The following is an 11,563-nucleotide window of genomic DNA, read 5'->3' on the forward strand; positions in this document are numbered from 1 at the left end:
ATGGCTACAGAATGACAGAACCCAGGCTCAAAGGAGGGATCCACCTGCTTCCAAAGTCAGCTCATTCCATAGCTACTTAACACATTCTCAGGAATCTGTTGATGAGTGACAATTTTTTCTGATGAGCAGAAGGAACAGTGCTTAGCTCCCAGAGAACAGCTCTGCTGTGAGACTAGGCACGTGGCTGGGCTTGAGCGGAGCTCTGGACCAGGGCGGCCTTCCCGGGGCCTCCCAGTCACACCTCACAGGGAGCTGCGGCCTGGCAGGCTGGCCTGGGTCATGCTGTCCATTTCTGGAGGCCCCTTTTAAATCCGATGTTGTGACAGAGGGTTATGACACGCTTCCTCTAATGTGGGTCTGGGACAGATTTTAGCCATTCGATTGCATTTAATGTAGTTGTGGTTTTTATAGCTGTGCGTATTGTCCTCAACTGCTCCCGGGCCCTGTCTCCCCTGGGCCTCAGGGTAATGGGCATATTAAATAAAGCTATTACATGAATCAAGGGGACAGTCATGGGCATCCTCATTTCAGCTTGGAAAAAGTGAAAGAGGGGCCGAATCCTGGAGCATTGCCCTCAAACACTTGAAGGAGGGAGGGCTGTGCGTCTAGGCTGCAAACAAAGGCGGGGAAAGGGATCCATTAGGAGAGAAGCCCCCAACCCCCTCCCTGTCCTCACGGCTGCCCGCAGAGCCAGGGTCTGCAGCTATGGCTGGCCCTTCCAAGGGAGCCCCAGCCGGCCACACAGCTCAGGAAAGGATGCTCACGTCAGCAGGACTGGCCAGGCCATGTTCCCCAGTTTTCTTTATTTTTTTCTTTTCTTCTCGCTCTTGCTCTCGCGCTCTCAGAGATTGAACTCATCAGCCTTTTACCTTCAGGCTACCCTCCCAGCCCCTTTACATATTTTTTGTTTTTATTTTGAAACACAATGTCGCTAGATGACTTGAGAGTCTTGCTAAAACGCTGTTTGCTGGTTTCAAACCTATGATCCTCCTGCCTCAGCCTCTCAGGTACTGGAATTACAAGCCTGTACCACCACACCCGGCTCCCGGTTCTCTTTTCTGTCTGCTCCATAATTTCTGCAGCTCAGCACCTCCGGCATTTGGGGCGAGGTCTTTCTCTGGCCGAGGTGGGGTGGGGGGTTCTGTGCCCTGCAGGTGTCCAGCAGCTTATCTGGCCTCCACCCACCAGCTGCAGGTCCTCTCCCCACAATCAGGTGTGACCGCCCAAGCCGCCTTCAGACACTGCTGAGACTGACTGAGGAGGGAGCCCAGGAGGGGGTAGAATTATTTCCAGGAAGAACCAGTATTCCCATCATAAATCTACAGGCCAAAGTGTTTATCTCCCCAGAGAGAAAAAGGACGGCAGAGAGAGCATCATCCTGGGGGTTCACACGTGGGAATGGCCTCACAGATCCAGGTCTGGTTCAAGTCTCCCTGTACCACAGGATTCTTACGGGAGCCCCTCCTGGCGGGAGGCAGGCGGGAGGAGTTCAAGGCTGTGTGTCACAGCGCTATGATGGGCAGCTCCCCCTCCTGCCTCCTGCAGCCTTTCTATCTGCCTGCCCCGTGCCTGGCGGCACACCAGGTGAGCGGGAGCCCCTCGTTCATCCTGCAGACTTAGAGCTTTGGCTCCACCAGGGCATCGATGCTCTTACGTGATCCACCTTCCATAAATCAGGTAAAGACAAAAGACAAAGGAATCACGATCAAAACTTAAAAAGAGGGAATGACCAAGGCTCTTACGAGAGGATGCAGGTTTCTGCATATTTGGTCTTTTTAATGCTTACAACTACCCAGGAGGTTGATAAGAAAACCAAGAATCAGGTGTGTTAAGAAACTCATCAAAGGTCACACAGCTTATAAGTGGTGGGGGTTCGGCCTCGATCCAGCAGGATTGGTGCCGGAATCTGTGGGGTTTCTTTCTTCCATGTATAACAGTTGAAGAAATGATATATAACCATCATATATGCTCACCTACATTTGTGAGTAATAGCTCATTCTGTTTGCTTCATCACGTACCCATTCTCTACCCACAACCCATTTTATTTATCTGTGTGTGTTTGTGCATTTCAAAGTAAGTTTCAGCCATCAGTACACTTTACCCTTCAATGTATCAGCTTGCATATCATTTACTAGTATTTGTCTACAGAAACTGGGGGATGAAATTTACAGTGATTTTTATGAATGCACAAGTCTTGAGCACACCACTGCATAAATCTTGAAAAATGCGAATGCCTTTGTAGCGCACACCCCATGTCCAGGCAGAGAGCATTTCCATGTTCCCTCAAGCTCCCTTGTCCCTCCTCCCCGTCAATGCCTTCTGCACACCACAGAAGCAAGAGCTTGCCCAGTTTTTTTTTTTTTTTTTACCCTGGATTAATTTAATCCATTCTAGAACTTCCAAAAAGCAGATTCATACAGTATGTCCTCCTTAATCTAGAATTTTTTATTTATTTATTTATTTTTTTTTTGTGTGTGTGTGTGTGTAGTACTGGTAATTAAACTCAGGGGCATTCTACCTCTGAGATATACCCCCAGCCCTATTTTTATCCTTTTATTTTGAAACAGAGTCTCACTAAGTTGCAGAGGGCCTCACCAAGTTGCTGAGGCTGGCTTTGAACCTGTGCAATCCTCCTATCTCAGCTTCCCAAGTACTGGGATTACAAGCATGTGCCACCACACCTCGCTTAATCTGGAGCATTTTTATTAAAGATAATTCTTTTGAAAACATCCGTGATGTTATATTATCAATGATGTGCTCTTTTTTTTTTTTTTTGTGGGTCTAGGGATGAAACCCAGAGGCATTCAACCTCCAAGCTACACATCCTGCTCTATTTTTTATTCTTTGTTTTGAAATCAGGTCACACTGAATTACAGAGGGCCTCACTAAGTATCTGAGGCTGTCTGCGAACCGCGATCCTCTGGTCTCAGCATCCCAAAAGCTGAGATTACAAGTGTGCGCCAGCACACCCAGCTGATGTGCTCCTTCTTAATGCTAAATTTTGTTTCCTTTGACCATCCCTTATAAGCGTACCCATTTATCTGTTTGTGCACACCAGGGCATCTCCAGGCGGTGACTATTGTGAATTATGCTGCTGTGGACTTTCTTGTATGATTTTTTTTGGACAATATATACTTGTAGTTCTCTTGGGTCACATCTAGAATTAATATGCTGGGCCATAGGGTTACTGTGTATCCATTTATATAGAGAAGCATCACATCTTCTCCTTAAGTTATCGCATTCTTTTACACACCCGTCAACAATGTGCAAGAGTTCCCGTTGCTTCACATCCTCATCAACATTTAGTTTTGTCAACCATTTAGTTTTAACCATTCTGGTGAATGTGTAGTGATAGCTCAGTGTGGCTGTCTTTGCTTGCTCTTTTTTTTTTTTTTTTTTAGTACTGAAGATTGAAGCTAGGGGCATTCATCCTCTGAGCTACACCCCCAGCCCTTTTTACTTTGAACCATAGTCTCAGTAAGTTGTTGAGGGTCTCTTGAAGTTGCTAAGACTGGCCTCAAATCTGTGATCATTTGTTCTCAGCCTCCCGAGTACTAGGATTATAAGTGTGCCACCACATAGGACTTAGTATAGTTTTGATTTGCATTTTCCCAATGAATAGTGATGTTGAAATTTTTTTTTCTGTTTATGGGCATTCAAATATCTTCCTTTGTGAAATATCTATTCAAGTTTTTTATCCTTTTTTTTTTCTTTTAAATAGGTTGTTGTCTGTTTAATCTTGAGTTGAAGGAGATTTTCATGGATTCTAACACGAGTCCTTTGCCAGGTATAGATTTTAGAGTCTGTAGTTGTACCCTCAGGAGGTTGGAGGAGATAAAGAACCTTGGAAGGTTCAAACTATTCACTCAAAAGTAAAAGACACTTCAGGTTGGTAAGCATCATCCCCCTCCCAAACACACACACACACACACACACACACACACACACACACACACCAGCCCAGGGCTGGTCAGGTCACCACGCTGAAAAGTGCTTTGCACACTCCAAAGTAGATGGGGGAAAATAAAGATCTGGAGAAAGAATAAAGAAGAAGAAGTGGAAATTGGCAAAGGCAAGGACTGCCTCCCACATCCAGCTTTCCTGGATGCAAGTTTTGTACTTTGCATGGAGTTATCACTCTTTTGTGTTGAGCCCTATAAGTTTGTCATCTGTAACAGTTATTTCTGCCACTCACCAAATATTTTCAGCTCTCTTTCTTCCTAATACAACAAGGAATTAAATAGCCTCCTTTAAGATTGGTATACCAAGGTGATTTTCTTAGTCCATCAAAATGTGAGTGGAAATAATTTCTGGGCAGAAAAATTTAAAAGCCAGTACAAACTCTTGCTTTCCATGTTCCTGAGATAAATACTGTGTTGATCACTGTGGCTGAGGTCTCTGATTATCATGATCAGAAACTTTGCTGCCATGACTTAGATCTGTAGCACTGAAATGAAATAGCCTTTTGCTGATATTTTGTGGTTGTTACTGCAGCACAACTTAGCCTATCCTGATTGATAGCAGCTCCCTTTCTCTTTCCATGGGATTCTTAAAAAATATAATGGGATTTATATTACTCAGTGCTTTCTTCTATAGCACATGAATAAATATAGTAGTATTTACACAATATGCAACTTCATTTTGCTCTTAACTACATTTTCTCTTTGTGGCCTTTTGTTTTTTAAGCAACAGGAAAGTGGTTTTGATTTTTAATACATGGTAACCAACAAAGCAAATTAGGGCAAATTTTAATTCAAGCAATAGCACAATTTATTTCTGTTTTGAAGTAGGGATGAAATAGTAGAAATCATGGGAATGTGCTTTGCCCCATGGGGTGGTAAAAGGGTTTGTATTAGCAAGCAAATCAAAATGTTCCCTGAGATGCTAGAAGATAAGAGAAGCAGGGCACCCTGGATGGTGGAAGATTTTTCTCTTAAAGATGCACAAGACCCGACAGTCACAAAACAGAAAGGGATCAGATGGCCAACTCTGACTCTAGCTGGATCCCCCAGTTTTTGTTCAGTTAACATGAGCAAATCCATACCTGCCCAAGCTGAAGTGTCTATTAGCTAGTAGCTCATTATGTGTCCCAGACTCTTTAGCATAGCAAAGGAGTGTTTGCTGAAGGCCTGATTCTTAGCTTTGGAAATTAAAAAGTAAATAAAATCCCAATTGATTCTACAGGATTCAATAATTGATAACCCCACAAGTCCTAATCATCACAGTTGGTCCATGACTCCACCCCAAATAAAAGAATCAGCAGCTGGTATAACCCCGGGCACCAGTAGGATCAACAGAGAACTAGGTGGCCTGTTTGATTCTCATTCCCAAATGCTCACTCTGGCACCCATAGCACCAGTCTTCTTGGTTCTGGAACAATGGCAGCAGCGCCATGTCAGAATCTGTGAGTTCCGTCTGCAAGCCATGATGTTTTCAATTGTGTTGGCAATTTCCACTCCTCTGCCTGGCTTCTTTCAGGGGCTTGGCCTTTGGACCTGGGCTCATTTTTGTGGCTATATCAATATCCTTCGTGATGGCCCAGCATGGATCCAATCGTTAATGACCTGCTGTTGTGATTACCATTCATTTTGCAATTTTATTTCAATCAAAAGAGTAAGGCTTACGGGTTGTGGCCCTTCCCGAGTTCCCAGGGCTGAGGTCTTAACTCTCTGGGCTGAAAGCCCCGGATGAACACACGTGGAACTGATTTAGTGATCAGACAGCCTAATGGGAGAAAGAATTGTGCTAAAGAAACCGGCTTCTCGACTGGCCTAGGCTTCCACTGTGTATAACGCTGACAGGGTGGGGCCATTACTGGGAGCCAGAGGGACAGAAAGCTCTGCTTTTATTATCTCATTTAATGCTCATGACCATTTTATGAGCTATGTGTTATTTCTTCTCTACTCTCCATTTTACAGATGAGGAAGCTAAGACACAGAGTCTCAGGGCGACTGGGCTTATACATGGCAGAGTTGTGATTTTCTTTCAGGAAACACCTGACCCCAGGATCATCGCTAAATTTTGAGACAATTGGACCTTAGCCAGGATATGGAGAGGTGAGTAAGCCAAAGGGGCTCCCCCAAACACAGCGGGGCTCTGTGTTCTTGCAAAGAGGCAAAGACGAAGCCAGGTGGTTTAGGGTTAGTATCTATTGAACAATCTGCTGTAAAACAAAGGGGAAATCATGAAACAGTGCGTACAGCAAGATCACGCTTCTGTAAGGACAGGAGCTTGATCTCTACATAAACAAGAACACAAATACATTATCAGACGATGTGCATAAACCACATGTGCCTCTAGGGAGAGAAACAAGGGGCAGGGAAGATAAAGGAGAATTTTCCCTCTGAGCTCTGGGGAAGGATGATTTTCCCCGACGCTTACATGACAATGGGTTTGTGTATTACTTATGTTACTGTTGAAAATGTATCTGGACTAAAAATATAATACTAAGTGTTGGTGCAGGTGTGGGGAACCTGGGGTTTGAATCACCAGTGGAAACTACTTTGGAAAAGAGTTTCTTGGTTTCCCCAAAATGTTCAATAGAGAGTAAGTTTCCACCTTACCTAGCAACCCCACTGAAAAGCATTCACACAAATGGTCAGAATTGTGTTACTCGTAATAGTCAAAAAGCAAAAGCGGCCAGGCGTGATGTTTCATGTTTGTAATCCCAGCATTGGGAGGCTGAGACAGGAGGATCCGAGTTCACCGCCAGCCTCAGCTACTTAGTGAGGCCCTTTGCAACTCAGTGAGACCCTGTTTTAAAATAAAGAATAAAAAATAAGGCTGCAGGTATAACTCACAGGTAGACTGCCCCCCTGGGTTCCATCCCCAGTATTGAAAAAAAAGAATAAATAAATCCCAATAAAAGTAAGTAAATTATTATATATATATATATTCTAATATATATATATGGTTGGTACTGGGGTTCCTGGAAACCCTTCTACCTCTGGGCTATACTCCCAGACCTATTTTTATATTTTTTTTATTTGGAAACAGGGTCTCTTAAGCCAGCGAGGCTGGCTTCAAACCTGCGCGATCCTCCTGTCTCCGCCTCCCAAGTTCGGGGATTACAAGCGTGCGCCACCACACCCGGCAGTAAATTATATTCTTTTAAAAAGCAAAGGCAACCCAAGTGCCCATCAACAGATGAATGGAGAAATAAAATGGAGTAAGCCACGCCATGGAATACTATTCACCACCGAAAGGAAGTCCTGAAACATGCTACAACACGTACGAATCCTAAAAACAGGATGCTAAGTGAAAGAAGCCAACCATGAAAGACCAGAATCCCATTTATACAAAATATCCCGAATGCACAAATCTATAGAAACAGGAAGCTGACAAGTGGCTACCGCAGCTCAGGGGGAAGGGATGGGGATGATGGGCCACAACTGCTAGTAAGTACCAGGTTTCTTTTGGGGGCAAGGAAAATGTTCTAAAATCACATTTTGCCAGGCTCAGTGGCACATACTGTAATCCCAGGACAGGGAGTCCGAAAAAGGAGGATCACATGTTCGAGGCCAGCTTCAGCAACTTAGCAAGACTCTTTGGCAAATTATCAAGGCTCCATTTCAAAGTAAAAAATTAAAAGGGATTGGGGTATGGGTCAGAGGTAGAATGTTCCTCGGTTCAACAAATAAATAGATGGCTGGGCGTGGTGGTGCATGCTCGTAAACCCAGCATTTGAGAGGCTGAGACCGGAGGATGGATCGCAGTTCATGGACAGCCTTAGCTACTTAGCGAGGCCCTTCACAACTCAGTGAGACCCCGTTTCAAAAAAATAAATAAATAAAAACACTAAATATTAGGGCTGGGGGTATAGCTTGGAGGTACAATGCCCCTGGGTTTCATCTCCAATACCGCAATAAAAAAATAAATAAATGATTTCTACAGTATGTGAAACAAGTGTCAGTAGAGCTATTATTTTAAAACCTGTATAAAGCACTTCTTAAGTAATTGTTAATCTACAGCATTTTAAAACCTAAGTTTGGATTATAGATATGTACATTACGAAACATATAGATAATATAGGAAAGTGTGACTAAGAAAATAAAAATCACCAGAGATTTAAATTTTTATGATAATATGATACCTGTTCATTTAAAAATGTGGAAACTCTGGGAGTACAGAGATGATGTACAAGGAGGGCTCCCTTCCATTTGAGAGTCCCCATTCTTCCTTCTGTGACAGCCAGTTTCCTCAGCTTCTTCTGCAGACCCCTAAAGATATGCCTGCATAATATTGTAAAAAAAAAATAAGGTTTCTTTGTGACATTTTCTTAGGTGCGTATAGTATACTTTTACTTAGAACCCAGGGCCTTGTGCATGCTAAGTATGTGCTCTGCCACTGAGCTACATCTTCAACCCACTTATACGTATTTAGATGTGTGTGGTTGCATTTATGTAATATATGTGCATGTGTACACAAGGACAAGTAATTCCACATGTATACGCACGCATGCTCAGAGTTGAATGTGCCTGGGTTCCATCCCCATCCCCAGTACCACATAAGAAACAAAGAGAGAGAAAGAAAGAAAGAAAGAAAGAAAGAAAGAAAGAAAGAAAGAAGGAAAGAAAGAAAGAAGGAAAGAAAGAGAGAGAGAGAAAAGAGAGAAGAAGGAAGGAAGGAAGGAAGGAAGGAAGGAAGGAAGGGAAGAAAGAAAAATAATTTTTATAAATTAGGCCTTCCTTCCTTCCTTCCTTCCATCCTTCCTTCCTTCCTTGTCATATTGGGGATTGAACAAGGGCATTTTTACCTCCAAGCTACACCCAAGCCTTCTTTTTTAAATTTTTTTGCTTAATTGCTGAGTGCCTCTCTAGGTTGCTGAGGCTGGCTTTGAACCTACGATTCTCCTCTCAGTGGGCAGTGCCTTTTAAGAGGTGCCAGCACACATGGGCACCTTTGTTCATTGCGGTCAAGAGAGAACATTTTCTCTTAGCAAATAGCAAATATCTTTGAAGGCTGAAACAGTCAAATGGCTAACTTACCCCAGAATTGAGCACTGGCATTTTAAGAAGGCGATTGGCGTTCTAGAACACTCTATGCTTGTGGTGGTGATATTAGCTAGAAAAGGTTTATCTACACATATACACGCAGCCTGTTAAGGTAGAAAAATGTTGGGCTTTTAAGACAGAGGGGCTGAATTTGAATCTCAACTTCGCGTTTCATGTACAAAGGTGGGCCTGAGTTATGAGCCCCTTCTGACCCGCAGCTTCCTGGGCTGAGAACTGGGACTAATCCTACTCACTTTACCGTTTGATGGGCGGAAGGGCAAGAACCAGGACCAGGTGGCTGACACCCTAATCCTGGGAACAAAGTTTCAGGGGGGTGCCAGAAGCCTCAGTATTCGAGATAAATAATGGTTTAGTACACTATTTCAAAAACTCAAATTGGCAAATTCTGGTGAGCTGGCTGCTGGTGTTTACAGATCTGATTTTATTGGAGTTAGGGATGATTTATGTTGTGCCTATATTCCAGCGCCCAACACTTAGAAGTAGCTGTCTTTCAGACGGAGCTTGGCTATCAGGCATTGGTTGAATCCTTAGTTCAGAGAACACTCAATTTAAAACGATATTCTCAGCCAGGCGGTGGGGTATGCCTTTTATCCCAGGACTGGGAAGGTTGAGACAGGAGGGTTGCTGGATTCAGTAACTCACTGAGCCCCTTAGCAACTTAGAGACGCCTTGTTTAAAAAAAAAAATTAAATATGACTGGGGGTGGCAGAACATACTTGGGTTCAGGCCCCAGTACCAAAATAGATAAATAATGACACAATATTCTTGGATGACTTATGCTGTGGCCATGACTCCACCCCTGCCCTGCCCATTGTTTGCAAATGGGGCTCCATTTGTCAGAGTGGCAGATTAAAATGATGTAACAGGAAGTTTCTGTTCCTATCGTAATATAAAGGAATCGCCGGCTCTCTATTGATAATTCATTATGTGTTTCTGAAACGCTTTTTGCCCTAATGATTTTAGACCCTACTTCTATAATGGCCTCCTGACAGTGCCCATCCACACCCCTTCCGTGGACAATAATATTATTTGACCATCCATCTTGGGAGAACACTTAAAAGCTTTCTCTCATTTTCTCCATTTAACTCATGTATTATCTGAGTTTTTACATTAAATGGCCATCCTTAATATCCCCTGACACGTCACCTCTTTTCTAGAGAGGACACGGAGACAGTACTTCCCTGATTCCAGAATCTATACTAATCGAATCACGCCTCCCCGCTCCGGCCAAGAGCGGTTCATCCGGCGCAGCAGCATTTAATCTGGACAAAGAACTTACGGAAGAGAACAAAAACAATTTAAGCTGCAGTTGGTTAAAGGCGGACGCGACGGATGCAATTTGTTTTATAAAAAGGAATTAGCAGATATTGAAGTCAAGTCTTGGAGTAAAGGTCAGGAGCGCTGGACCCCTCGCCCTGGGCCGACGGTCAGCGAGGCTCTCTCAAGTGTCCAACCTGAGCCAGCGGAGGGTAGACAAGTGCGTGTTGGTGCTAATGGAGAAGGAAGGCTCCGGCTGAGGCCTTCAACCCACACTGTGATCTAGTGATTTACAAACACTGGAACCCAGCCTGGAATCCTGGAACTTTACCTTACTCCTGCACACTCACTCCCTTTGATCTGTGTTTCCCAGCACAGCCTTAAGCAACGAGCCAGAAAGCCTATTTAAGCACCTATTTTAAGGGAGAAAGGATGTCTGATCATTGGCCCACCTTCCCTGTAGATTCAAACACAAAACAGAGAAGTCGAAGCCCAAATCCCTTCAAGGCGCTGTGGGGCATAACTGGCTTTGCCTTGAGGCCCCTGAGCTGAGGCTATTTTGATTGCAAGAGTCAGGGGCCACCCAAACCTGCAGGCTGATTTCTTTCTTGTGCAGACAGAAAGTTCCATCTCACTAATGGATTGGGGGCAGGACTCAGGACGCGTTTGAGAAGCTAATGGAGAAGATGCTCATTTCAATCCGAGAGTGGCTGGGGGTGGGGCGGGGCCGAAGGCGCACATGATGAATCGTCTGTCCTTTTGAAGTGGCAGCGGCCCTGAGAGGAGTGGATGAACTTGATTGACCTACCCGGAATCTACACAGTGGTGACCCAAAGAACAGCACACGCAGGTTCCCCTCATCTTTGGAAATAAATGGATCTGGGCTTGAATTGGTCTCCGCCGCCTAATGTCTGTGTGGCTTTGGGCAAGTCACTAAACCTCCCTGAACCTGTATAATGGGAATGAACATGTCTACCTCGCAGAGTTGCAATGAAGATAACATGTATGATCTACGCAAGGCACTTGACACCCGTGGGCACCCCCTGGGCGCTCCACGGAGCGGTAGCTCCACGCCGCTGTATGTGACCAGCAGAACATGGATGTCCTCCTGTGGCCGACTGTGTCTTGATGGATTGTCATGGGCGAAATTTCAAACAGCTAATTGGATTGTAAATTGACTTGTTTATTCCATTAAAAACAGTGGGCAAAGGCATTGAGGAATTAAAATGATGGGAGGGTTTCCTAGGGTGGCATTTGGCTTGCGCTTTAAAAATTAATCTTCAAAAACTTCC

The sequence above is a fragment of the Muscardinus avellanarius genome (genome assembly GCF_963383645.1).
Source record: "Muscardinus avellanarius genome assembly, chromosome: 10".
NCBI classification, from domain to species: Eukaryota; Metazoa; Chordata; class Mammalia; order Rodentia; family Gliridae; genus Muscardinus; species Muscardinus avellanarius.